Source organism: Eutrema salsugineum, unplaced genomic scaffold (genome assembly GCF_000478725.1).
Source record: "Eutrema salsugineum unplaced genomic scaffold, Eutsalg1_0 scaffold_12, whole genome shotgun sequence".
Lineage (NCBI taxonomy): Eukaryota > Viridiplantae > Streptophyta > Magnoliopsida > Brassicales > Brassicaceae > Eutrema > Eutrema salsugineum.
The window spans coordinates 5115442-5126746 of NW_006256895.1; the positions used below are offsets into that span (position 1 = coordinate 5115442).

The 11305-nt window shown below is 35.8% G+C and overlaps 2 long non-coding RNA genes across 4 annotated transcripts; both read left to right on the forward strand.

Moving 5' to 3' along the window:
* The first annotated feature begins 314 nt into the window (after window positions 1–314).
* LOC112089252 lies at window positions 315–1691 on the forward strand. Of its 2 annotated transcripts, none has more exons than XR_002900922.1 (4): window positions 315–452; window positions 557–605; window positions 772–858; window positions 1409–1691. It is a non-coding gene; the product is annotated as an uncharacterized LOC112089252 (long non-coding RNA). The 2 variants fall into 2 exon arrangements; XR_002900923.1 differs by having other exon boundaries at window positions 1419–1677.
* Window positions 1692–1978: 287 nt separating this feature from the next.
* Window positions 1979–5182, forward strand: LOC112089255. 2 transcript variants are annotated; one of them, XR_002900928.1, is made up of 3 exons: window positions 1979–2074; window positions 2612–2678; window positions 4606–5182. It is a non-coding gene; the product is annotated as an uncharacterized LOC112089255 (long non-coding RNA). The 2 variants fall into 2 exon arrangements; XR_002900929.1 differs by having other exon boundaries at window positions 4685–5182.
* Window positions 5183–11305: the final 6123 nt, after the last annotated feature.

Sequence of the window (11305 nt, forward strand, 5' to 3'; positions counted from 1 at the left end):
ATTTTGCTATATATACTATATATACACTTAGCAAGTTTGCATTTTAATTTGCCCATTTGATTGCTAACATATAATTTGCCCATATCATAAACATCACACGTATTGATGTTTAAACTCCACATATCATTCCATCCATAACATTCAACTCTATATATATACTGAACTAAACATTAATTGGATATAACTTATGATTTATTTTTTATTTTAGTCAACAAAAATCACGCCCATCCACTATGGATAGGTTAAAATCTAGTTTAAACATGTAAAACAATAACATATTTTATTATTTGTCTTAAGCCTCCATAAGACTTGGCACGGCACTGCTTGGAAAGTTAGTTTGTGTTTGGGTAGTCGTTACTCATGTGGGATTTAGGGTTTTACATGTTTGGTATGATTCCTTTCGATTAATTTGTTATTTTACAGGAAGACTTCGATGTTTGCTTCAGTTAAAGGTATGTGAAATTTCTGGTTTTAGTTTCAGTTTGGGTTTTCGATTTAGGGTAATTGTTTCCCTAAGTTTTAAGTCTCCTGTTATTTTCTCCTGTCTCGTGTGTAGCCATATATCCACTGCTCTCTAGCAGCCGCAGCTTGACGCTCTCCGGCGGGTAAGTCTTTATCAATTTCGTAGCATCTCCGATCCATTTCTCCTGTCGTTTTGATTGCTACTGTTCATTCGAGTTTCATTGGATCTTCTCTATATCAGCTGGATTTTAAGAATTAAACCTTTCAATTAGGGATTTTGGTTTATAATTCCTCATCTTTTGTCTACAGGTAATTTGCGGTTTTCGGAATATCCGAAAATGCCTACCGTGAGTGTTGACAGAGACCATTTATTCGCTGCCCTTGGAGAAATTTACGGTAAGTACTAAAAAGAAAATCTTCGTTCTCTAATCCACTAATGTTTTTGTTTTCCATCTTGTGTGTTTGGTTTGATATTTTCTGATTTTGTCTCTTATTCTTTGAGTTGTATAGCACAGGAAAAATTTAAGGATCAGTGTTTCCGTTTTGGTATTGATCTTGTTTTGTTTTGCTGATTTATTTGCTCACGTATCAATTGATTTAGTTTTGTTGACTTTTGGATTTGTTTGTCTTCTCGATTTTGTCTCATTAGCTGATATTCAATCACGACTGAATTTTTTCTTTTTGTTTCCTTGTTTCTGCAACTTCTCGACATGTTGAGCCATGTGTTGTTCTTGAATCCAGTTTCGGGTTTCTTGTTCTCTCTCCATCTATGGTTTTAAAGGAATTCAAATTACTTGAACTGTAAAGCTTGCTCTTTGTTTATATTAGCTTCTAGTTAAGCCACACAAGTTCGTTATCTCATCGAAGTTACAATTTGAGCTTTACTTATCTCGGCTACTTATTGCTAGATGTTCCAAATCTATAAATTGATAAATTCAAATGTTAGTTTGTTGCAGGAGGAAGCTGATTTTGTTGATAATATCGAAGAAGAGGTTTCAGAGAGCATAGTTTGTTGCTTTTGAAGCTAATGGCCTAGAGAGGATACCTTCTGCAGTGTCACTAGCCACTTCACTGGTTCCAGATGTTTTCTCGAAGTTGGTTTGATTTAATATTAGTATATCTTATCTTCTTAGTATTAGTATGTATTAGTGTATCTTTGTGATCTAGGTTTTGTAATAATACTTTGATTACTATAATAGTATTATTGATTACTTTTGTTTTTGTGATAATTAATAGTGTTTTGATAGTGTTAGAGCATGAACATTAGCGGCCCTAAACATAATTTTAGTGGGTTGCATAATATTATTTTGTGTTAAAATATTAGGAAGGGAGCCCTAAAAAACATGGGTCGATCCATAGCTAAGCGATTTAAGGGCCAAGCCATAATGAAACCCTTGTGCGACGTGTCAAATTTTAATAGGGTGAAGGAAAAAAAAAACGTGTTCTCGCGTGTGGATCAAAAATAATCGGAGAGTTTGACAATTTGAGAGAAAAAAACACCCGAGAGCTCTCTCAAGGCGATTTCAATGGCGAGTGCATGCGAATTCTTCTCGGAGCAAATCGACGGCGGTTTTGACTGTTTTCCGGCGGATTGGGTCCTCGAATCGTGTAGGTTAGTCGTTTTTGAGGGATTCTTTGTGTTTTATGCGTTTTTGTTATGTTTTCTTCGAAATTAGGGTTTTGAATCGGGGAAAAAATTGGGGGTTTTTGTGTTGAATGAAATTTGGCTAATCTCTGTGAATAATACTCATGAATATAGTTGTTTGAAAGCGTTTACATGAAAATATAGACTGTATGTTGTGTACTGAAGTATATGATCGGTTCTTTGTATTTCGGTGAAGTATTTTTGAGTTTTTTATTTTTTGTTACTGATGTTTATGATCGGTTGGTGATGTATATGATAGGTTTTGTTTAGTGTATCCATATATATCATGTTAGTTTGATGATGAAGTTGAAGTTCAAGTATATTATCGGTTTTTTGTAATCGGTGAAGATAATTTGGAGTTGTAATTCTTTGGTTACTGATGTTTATGATCGGTTAATGCTGTATATGACAGGTTTTGCTTAGTGTATGCATTTATATCATGTTATTGTTAATGATGAAGTTAAAGTTCAAGATGAAAATTTTGTTGTGAAATTTTTTTGCGAGGGTAAATGGAGAGAGAGCACTAGGGATTCTTGATGCTGATGTTACTTCCTTCTAAACACAGCCCAAGGTAAGTCTTCTTCAAACCAACAAACTTGTAGTTAGCATCTTGTTTAGGGTTGATAGTTGCTTTCTTTGTATATGATCGCATAGTTAGTATTGATTGTAAATGGTGGTGGTTGTTTGTTAGGTGAAGAGTAATGGTTTAGTAATAGGTGTTGCTTGTTTTAAAGAACATTTAGTGATTTAAAAGCTGTCTCAAAATCACATCAAACATCTCAAAAATTAACTATTAAGCTAACAACTAGTAGCTATCATTAAAGCTGCTTATTAAATGTACCAAACTCTTAAAAAACAGCACAAACGCTACGTCTTTCAACTCTCTTTCAAATATAGAACTCGCTAAAACACTAAGTCTTTCTTAAACTTCTTAAACACTTATCTTCTAAAATAACTCTTCTCTTCACAAACTTTTGTTCAAACTCAAACGCTTGTCTTTCACAAACTTGTCTTTCACAAACTTCTTAAATCTAACTCTTCTCTTCTAAACACTTGTCTTACAAAAAAACATGGATTCTATGAACCCAAACGGTAGTTCACAGGGTTTTGTGAACCTCTTAACAAGGCAAGAGGAACACACACTCTGTTTTTCATAGTGTAGACCCTGGTTCATCTCAAGTCCCAATTTTTTCAACCCAATTTTTAAAAATATCTGTATTTTTAATTTTAATAATTTCATGTACTGTTCTATAATCTTGTTTAATATATAATGAATGTTTAAATTAAAGATTAAGTTAATAATTTTTTTTTAAAAAATATTAATTTTTTAATGCTAAGCAACTTTCTTACAATCCCTCTAATGCAACACTTGATGATAAAAGTTGCTTAATTATCCTTAAACCAAAAAAAGTATTATATTAATGCTAAGCAACTTTCGTACAATCCCTCTAATGCACATGCTCTTATGCAACGTCTCTAACCCAAAATGATGTATATCTTGAAACAATTCAGTCTAAAATAATATGTAGAAACAATTAAATTTATAAAAATGCTATAGTAATATTATAAATAACAATTTTCAAACGCTATGAATAATATCATTTATAACAAAAATAAAACGTTATTATAGAATATATCTAATAACAGATTAAAATGCGCTATAATAAATGATAATACGATATGCGCTATAATAAAGAATGCTAAGAATACTCATTTTTTCTGTAATACATTCCAACTTTAAGTTATTAGATTGTTTTTCATTCCCAGTCGATTTTTATTAAAATTTTAGCATTAGGTTATTTCTAGTTTTCATTAAATTTGTCTTTTTCCCGTTTAGTTTAGGATTTACGTTTTAGTAACACCCCAAAACCCCTTTAAATTCGACTAGTTTTAGACTTCCTTACTTTATATTTCTTTCAAAGGTTTTTGCAAGAAAAAATTCTTCTTTCTTGTGGATTCGATCACTAAGTATTACAATCGATTAGCTGTGTATTTATCGTTTTAATTGATTCTATTAGGATAAAACTCGACACCCTCACCGCGACATCCCATCATATAACAAATCATATTCGACAGTAAAAACCAAAATTGATAAGGAATTAAATCAAAAAGTATAACATAAGAATCATTAGCATTAAGTTTAATACTTTGAACCGAAATACTCCTAAGCTAACTTCAAATAAATTGTAGACGCTGGGACTGGACCAAACCAAGAGAACAAAACTAGACTACCTCTAGAACAACGGAAGGCCTATAGACAGAACAAAAATAATCACAAGCAGTAACAACATTGACCAAAGAAAACATATGACCGAAATAGAACATAGCAGAGAAACAACAACACCACCACAGCCACTCCAAAGAAAAGATGCACTCGAGAAGAACTAGGCATGAAGTAAACATATTTTGACTACTAACTCAAAAAACAACTTAAAGAATTATCTACATTATTATGTCATTTAAGGAACTAGCCTAATAAGTTGATGAAATGAATGAAGGTCTGATTCTAGACTCGACACCTAAACAAATAAAAAGGTGGTTTATTTAAAGCCATGGAGTCAAAGCTCTTGGTCCTAGGTTGATGATGACATGAGTCAAGAGCCACCTGAGATCGACAAGATTCCCACCATGTATGAGCCACCAAGGACAAGATCCGGTGCAAGAACTCTTAGAGAGAAGTTTGGAGAAGCTGTGGAAGGACTAATGCCACAGCAAGAGCTTGAAGTCCTCAACAAGAAGATGAGCACACTCGGCATCACAAGTCAAGAAAGTCAAGAAGACTTAATGGATCAAGCTCTCGTGGAACAAGTGGAGACTAAAGCTTGGCCTCTTTTGAAGATCACTCCCGGCCCAACTCTATTCTCCATCACTCAGCTCCCAAACGACATCACTTAGACTTAAGACGCGGAGACGCCTCAAACTTTCCATTTTCTGGTAAGTCTTTCAATTTGAATTCAAATAACGAGTTTTCCTTTTGTTGTTTTGCAGGAATTAAACTTTAATCCTTTAAGTTATTTTTCCTTTTTACATTTTGTCTTTAAGTTTTAGAGAGACTCTCGATTGTATTAGGTTTCCTTTTCTGCATTTTTTTCTCTTTGATTTGCCCTAGAAGGCAACAGCCGATGAACCATTCATATAAGGTTCCACATGCGGCTTTGTATTGGACACTTTTGCTTTTGATATCAATAAAACGAGAAGTTTCTTCACCTTTGCGAGTTCTTTGAATCTTGTGCGTCTTCCCCTTGATTCCAAGAGTTCTTGACTGTCACAACTCCATCACCGGTTGTGTGTGTGTCACCTCGATCCATCGCTTATTCATTTCGCCGTCTCATCCACTAGGTTAAACAAAGAGAGCCGCTAGGCCAGTTGTTTAATCTCCACCAGTCTATTCTCGTCGTTCCATCCTTTGTCTAAGTAGAGAAAGCCGTTAGGCCAACTACAAAGACCCCCATCACTATCGGTTTATAAGATTATATCTTTGATCTTATATCAACTGGTATCAGAGCTTAAACGCTCCTACGCTAGGTTCTATCTCTCCCGAGTTGATTTATCTATTAGTTCATATAGTTTGTTAGTTGCATTTGTTAGTCAAAAAATTGATACACTACAAGAAAGATCGGGTTTTACGTCGGCAGATATCGACGTAAAATCGACGTAAAAGAACATTTACGTCGAATTAACGACGAAAAAAAATCGTCGTAAAACAATCGTCGTAAAACAGAAATTGTCATAAAATCGTCGTAAAATTACCAACCCAGGAAAATCGTCGTAATATCGTCGGAAACTATTCGTCGTAAACGCGACGTAAATTTTCCAACGAAAGTACAATGAAATAAGTCCATCATAAGAACGACATAAAATCGATGTAAAATTACATCGATTTAACAACGATTAGGAGACGAATAATTTCAATTAAGGGAAACTAATTTTTTAATTGTCGATGTTAATTCGTTGTAAATTTTCGACGTAAATCCGACGTAAACATATTCGACGTAAATCCGTCGTTAAATATTCGACGTTAGATCGACGTAAATTTACGACGAATTTACGTCGATTTATAAATTAATTATTCAATTCGATTTTAATTTAATTAATGAATTTTTAAAATAATCAAAAAATTAAAAATAGAAAAAAACAATTTAAATTGAAATTTAAATTCGAAAATAATTTATAAATAAAAGAAAAAATTTAATACAAATTGTTTTTTACAAAAAATCTAATCTACAATGTGATTTCGTAATCGTCGAGGTTGAGATCGACGTCACGAGGAGGCTCTCCGTCTTGGCCGCCCGTCGCTGCTGGACCGTCGTTTCTCGTCTGCACTACCGGAGCCGAAGACTGACCCTGCGTATGCTGGTCCGATGGTCCAGTACCGGAAGTACCACCGGTCTCAAAGACCCCTCGTGCTCGCTGTTGCCTCGCTCGGATTGCAGTGGCCAACTGCGGAACCGCTTCCGCAATGATGTCGAAGAGACCGTGCATCTCGGTGAGCTCCTGCTTTTGGGCCACTTGCTCATGCCTGAGAGTGGTGATCTCAGCATTGGCCGTAGCAAGCTCCTGGCGAAGATGACTCGGATCCTCCTGCGTGCGAAATCCGGAAGCCGAGGCGGCAGGACAGTCTCTAATAGAGCCCATCCCTAAGGTTCGGCCCTTCTTCTTCGGAGCCTAAACTAATTTCCGATCCTAAATCTAACAAATTCCGATCCTAAATCTAACAAATTCCGAGCCTAAACTAATTTCCGACCTAAACCGTTTGTATTTCTAAACTAATTAAAAATAAAAATTAGATTTTAAGTAAAAAAAATAAAATTACCTGATTTTTTGGGTTTGCAGGGAAGCAACGAAGTGAGGAGGAAGCAGGGAGAGGAAGAAGTTGAATGAGCGACGAAATGAGGAAGGGATGCTTCCATATATATAGAATTTTTATTCGTCGTAAATCCGACGTAAACATTACGACGAATTTACGACGAAATCGTCGTAAATCCATCGTAAAGCTGCAACCGTACAACAAAGCGAATAAGACACACACACGTGGCTGTATCTGGACTTTGCGATGAATTTACGACGATCAGGGTTATTCGTCGTAAAATCATCGTAAAATTACGACGAATTTACGACAAATTCTTATAAATCACAAAAATTATAACGGCTATGTATTTACATATCGTCGTAAAATCGTCGTAATATTACGACGATTTTACGATGGTATGTACAAAAATGATGAATTACAGAAATTGAAACACCCATAAGCACATACAAGCATGCCTATACATGCTAAATGTGGTCTGTATAAGTTTCTAGCATGTTTACATAACATAATGAAGAATTTGGTTTGATCTAAGATAAATTCTTACATCTTCTCTAAATGTATATAACACCTTAAGATTACTTGATAAACACATATATGTCAAATTTTGAAATTTTTTTTTTTTGTTTAGAAAGTTGTTTTACCTTATGAGATGGTAAGTCATATCATTATCTTCATCTAAATCCCCCCCGAACCCCAGAAAAGATTGATTATAAGATTTAGGGGTTACATTTCGTCGTAAACTCGATAGTATTTTACGACGAATTTACGACGAATGGGTGTGATTCGTCGTAAATTCGTCGTCACATAAACCACATATCTACAAGTTCTTTAATCTTATACTACAAAACCTTATATAATACATTAGTTTACTCAGGAAAATGCACCCAAAAACCATTCTGTGAGTTGGGAAAGCTAAACCCTATAGGGTTTACATTTTACGACGATTTATAAATATTTATAAATATATCGCATAATTGACGTAAAATCGTCGTAATATTAATGTTGAATGTCAAAGCGATGTAAAAAATCGTCGTAAAAGCGTCCTAAAGCCCGAAATTTTGTTATAAATAGATCTTCATTCCTTCTTTCATTCACAACACATCATCATTCAAACATAAGAGCATCATCATCCTGGAGACCCATTGTAGGTCTCTTAAACCTTAGTATAGTGTTGTAAATCCTGATATATTGGGTTGTCCATTGCTGGAAACCCGAATTAGTAGTTATTTCTTTGAAAAAAAGAAGTAATAATATTAAAAGGGTTTACTCCATTCACGTGGCTAGACGTGACACAAGAGACCGGCTCTTTTATTGTCTAATCAATAAAAAGAGATAGTATTTTGAGTTTATTTCAAGATGTCTATATACAAGCTAAGAAGATGGATGTATATGCGTAAAGATTCAGATGGGGCGTTGACAGAAGAGTTCAAGAACGGGTTAGAAATATTTATGTATCAGGCTACAAATATGGAGAGAACGAAAGATAACAGGAAGATGTTTTGTCCTTGTTTGAAATGCAAGAATACGAGGTATACACTAACCAAAACCGTGTGGACGCATTTATTATATAGAGGGTTTATGCCGCAATATTTTGTTTGGTATCTACGTGGAGAAGGATATGGCAGTAATACTCATGGGAATGCTGGTAGTAGTAGTAATTATCAAAGTCTTGTTGATTTTGATGAATCGAATTATGGTCATCAGCCTAATCAGTATCAATCTGATCAAAGTCTAGATCATGATAGGATGCATGAGATGGTGACTGATGCATTTCATGAAACGCACACTGGTAATGCCGTTGAAGAACCTAATGTAGATGTCAAACGATTTTATGATTTGTTAGACAATGCTAATCAGCCAATCTACGAAGGATGTAGAGAAGGCCTGTCTAAATTATCGTTGGCAGCTAGAATGATGTCAATTAAAACAGATCATAACCTGGCTGAGGTTTGCATGGATGATTGGGCTGATCTTCTGAAAGAGTATCTACTGGAGGATAACTTGGCAGCGGCAACATATTATGAAATACAGAAGTTGATTTTTAGTCTTGGTCTACCTTCTGAGATGATAGATGTATGTGTTGACAATTGTATGATTTTTTGGAAAGATGATGATCAGCTGGAGGAATGTCGATTTTGCCAAAAACCAAGATACAAGCCGCAAACTGGTGGGCGTAAAATGATACCGTACCAACGTATGTGGTATCTCCCTATAACTGATAGGTTAAAACGGCTTTATCAATCTGAAAGGACAGCTACATCAATGAGATGGCATGCCGAAAATACACAAGTAGATGGAGAAGTTGTTCATCCATCAGATGCAAAGGCATGGAAACACTTCAATATGGTATACCCAGATTTTGCTAAGTTCAAACGGAATGTCTATCTTGGTCTGTGCACTGATGGTTTTAGTCCATTTGGTATGTCTGGTAGACAATATTCATTATGGCTAGTAATCCTAACTCCTTATAACCTTCCTCCAGATTTGTGCATGCAAAGGGAATTTCTTTTCCTAAGTATTTTGGTTCCAGGTCCCAATCATCCGAAGCGAGCTCTCGATGTATTTCTGCAGCCACTCATACATGAGTTGAATCAGTTATGGTATACCGGCGTTCACACATATGACTGTTCTACGGGCAAAAATTTTACTATGCGGGCTGTGCTTATGTGGACAATAAGCGATTTCCTAGCTTATGGTATGCTATCAGGATGGAGTACACATGGGAGGTTATCTTGTCCTTATTGTCTTCATCGAACTGATGTGTTTCAACTAAAACATGGTAGAAAAACTTGTTGGTTTGATTGTCACCGGAGGTCTTTACCGGATAACCATCCATATCGGAGGAACAAGAGGTTATTTATGAAGAACAAAAGTGTACATGTCCCTCCACCCGTAAATTTAACAGGAGCTGATATACATGCGCAAATCGAGCATTGGGGGGCAGAGGAAACAGTAACGCGTGGGGGAAACTGGCACACTCCTGCAAATATGCTTGAAGGTTATGGAGTTCATCATAATTGGCACAAGAAAAGTATCTTTTGGCAACTACTCTATTGGAAAGATCATCTGCTCAAACACAATCTTGATGTCATGCACATTGAAAAAAACTTTTTTGATAACATCATGCATACAGTTATAAACGTAGCGGGAAGAACAAAAGACAATGGTAAGTCAAGACTGGACTTGCCTGATTTATGCAACAGAAGTGAGTTGCATATACTGAGAAATGGAAAAGCACCAGTTCCTGTATTTCGGTTGAGTGCAGATCAAAAGTCAGCATTGTTCAGATGGGTTTCTTCTGACGTTAAATTTCCTGATGGGTATGTTTCTAATCTTTCTAAATCTGTTGAGAAGGGGGTAAAGTTTGCAGGGATGAAAAGTCATGACTGCCACGTGTTTATGCAACGATTATTTCCATTTGCATTTGCTGAACTCTTGCCCAAAAATGTCCATGAAGCTGTTGGAGGCATCGGTGCTTTTTTCGGGATCTTAGTACCCGAACATTATCAGTTGATGTAATATCACAACTGGCATCGAATATTCCAATCTTGTTATGCTCCTGCTCATCTCGGTGGATGTATCCGTTCGAGCGTTTCATGAAGCATCTTAAGGGTAAAGCCAATAACCTTAGCTCAATTGTGGCGGGAAGCTTGACGCAAGAGACTTCGCACTTCACTTCGTACTATTTTGCACCGAAAGTACGAACACGCAAAAGAGCTACTCGTCGATATGATGATGGAGGAGTTGGCCAAACATATGCAGTTGAGGGTGTACCTGACATATTTTCGCCGATCGGACGTCTTAGTGGAAAACTAAAAGAAGTTTGGTGGTCGAATGAAAAAGATTATCACAGTGCACATACGTATATCCTGCTAAATTGCAAAGAGTTATCATCGTACGAAAGGTATTTTTTTAATTACAGAAGAATAATATATTTATCAGTCTTAATTAACTATTTGTTGTTTTCTCAGCACATTCGTTGATGAGGTTAAAGAATGCATATCTGGAGTTTCTGAAACTGAAATCAATGATCGTAAAGATCAACACTATGCCCAGTGGTTAAAAGCGCAAGTACGTATAAAATTTTAATGAAAAGAATACTTTGATATATATCCAAATGATCCGGATGATTTTCCAACATTGTTCCATGCAAAATCAAGAAATTAAAGCAAGTTTTTTTCTTATTAGGTGGATCCGAATGATCCGGATGAATTTCCAACATGGTTCCATGAGTTACTACTAGGTCCGATGGCAAAAATAACTACAGCGTCCATGTATTTCACTCGGGGTTATGTTTTTCACACATACTGTCACGGTGCAAAGCGGGCGACAACTAACTATGGAGTTTGTGTGGGGGGGTGAAATAGATTTTTATGGAGTTCTGCAGG